This window comes from Echinops telfairi, unplaced genomic scaffold (assembly GCF_000313985.2).
Source record: "Echinops telfairi isolate 266 unplaced genomic scaffold, ASM31398v2 ScPeMD7_9;HRSCAF=40, whole genome shotgun sequence".
NCBI lineage: Eukaryota > Metazoa > Chordata > Mammalia > Afrosoricida > Tenrecidae > Echinops > Echinops telfairi.
Window position 1 is genome coordinate 53,606,633 of NW_022103906.1, and position 2,080 is coordinate 53,608,712.

The window sequence follows — 2,080 nt, forward strand, 5'->3', positions numbered from 1 at the left end:
GAAAATGTTTTGAGAATGATGTACAAATGCGCTTTACACAATTGATGTGTGTATGGATTGGGATAACAGTTGTATGAGCCCCTAATAAAGTGTTTTAAAAAAACAAAACAAAAAAAAAGAAGAAAATTCCTGTTGTGTCCCGGCCCCTCTTCTAGAATATAGACATCATGACAAGTGCCCACTTAGACTAACAGAAAGCTGTGAGCCTCATATTTTTTTCACAATGGATCTAGTTTTGTTTACATGTGAGTCAGGTATTTTCAAAGGTAAAACGGGATTTTGAGCAGCAACATTAACTCTTTCAAGCCATTTTAGTGCATATATTAAGTAGTAATTCGTTTACTGAGCTTTTCCTTTTAGTGGGAGCGTTCATGGCCTGCTGATCACACAGTGTCAACTATAGAGCCTATCTGGTGCCCAATGTATCACTTAGGGTAAAAAGTACCAAATCAACTGTAAGAGAATGCAAGCTTTCTAAGTTATTACATTGACTATGTCTCAGTACATGTATTTTCAAGTCAGTCGTCCCTAAAATGTTCTGTGTTCACCAATGCTTGCTCTTCTCTTTGTCTTCTGTTTGTCATCTATTAGTCCAACGAGCTAGAAAGTGAAGAAGGTAAGAAGTAAGAGCTACATCAGAAACTAAAGAAACAGAAGTGGTTAATCTGATACAGAGACAGTTTTCCTGTGCTAGCAAATATTTTTTTGGTTGTACCTATCTTTTAACCTAGTGCACTCTGCTCTCCTTTTAGATTTTCCCCCCACTAAGCAATTATAATTGCATTGGCACTTAATACAGCTCATCCTACAATTGACTATATCAAGGTTATGTCTGTGTTCTTTATACTGATCATAATTTTATAGGAAGCATCTTGTATAAAAAAGAATTTTGAAAATAGCATTTGATAATGAGTTTTTTCTCATTGTTGCACTTTTATGATGGAATTCAATTTATATTTAGAAGGAAAAAATTCTGCCATTACCATATATCCAAATAAGGACATAGATCTCGCTATGAAGAAATTTAGTAATATGTAATCAAAATGGCAGCTTCTATGTTTGTTTCTTCCCAGGGTCATCACCAGTAAAGGAAGTTTTGTTTACATAATGGTTAAAGGAAGAAATAACTGACGTCATTCCAAGTATCACATTGGATTTTTACACACTGACTTTGCCTAGTCACCTGGAGTAAACAGCGGTGCTGGTGGACCTCTCTGACCTCCTCTGGCTCCACTATTGTTACGAGGCCGGTGCGAGAGCAGCTTCCACCGTCTATCCTTCACTCATTGTGACACCACCTATTCCCCACAAACACACTTATTGTTGTAAGTTAGTTCCAACTCATGGTAGCCCCCATGTTGTAGCATGCAGACTGCCTCATCATGATTGATGTAATGTAATCTGTACAGGAAAAAGATCTCCGGGTTTTTCTTCCTCTGTGTAGCTGAGTGAATTTAATCTTCAGTCAAATGGAAATTGTTCATGCCACCTTGTAACTGTGATCGATAATGTACTGAAAACCCTTTGCTTAGGCTCTAAACTAACTCACATGATATTGTTAGGACTCTATTTTTAAAGGCAACAAAGCTGGGCTATTTTCGACCCTCAAGACTTTGGAAGATAGAATCCAAGTAATTCTTGTTTCCTGGTTGAAAAGTATATATCTAGAAAAATTGGAAACTTTAACATTTCAATAGTTCTTAATAGTATTGTTATCCACAAGAATTGATTCATTGATTTGAGGGTAAAATAAGCTCTGCCAGTAGGAATCTCTTGTTTGGGCATAAATGCCGCAGAGATTCTGCTAGATGACTGAGACGCCATTGCGTCTTTTCATTGTAGTTAATGCTACTATAGGAGCACTAGTCATGTGGTGTGTTTAGTCTTTGGATGCTCACTAAAAAGTCGGTGGTTCAAATCTAGCAGCCCCTCAGTATGAGAAAGCAGAGGCAATCTCCATCCGGAAGGATTTAAAACCTCAGAAACCTAAGGTCTATTCTGTCCTCGTGGCTCATCAAGCACCTGCACTCTGTCCTTTAGGGTCATCATGAGTCTGAAGCAACTCATTGGCAATTGGCTT

At 37.8% G+C, this 2,080-nt stretch overlaps 1 long non-coding RNA gene across 1 annotated transcript in view; it reads left to right on the forward strand.

Moving 5' to 3' along the window:
* LOC123521298 overlaps positions 1-1,128 on the forward strand; it is a 16,775-nt gene extending 15,647 nt beyond the window's left edge. Inside the window, exon 3 of the long non-coding RNA XR_006679761.1 lies at positions 1,074-1,128. This is a non-coding gene — a long non-coding RNA (uncharacterized LOC123521298). The remainder of the gene's footprint in view (positions 1-1,073) is intronic.
* The last annotated feature ends 952 nt before the right edge of the window (positions 1,129-2,080 follow it).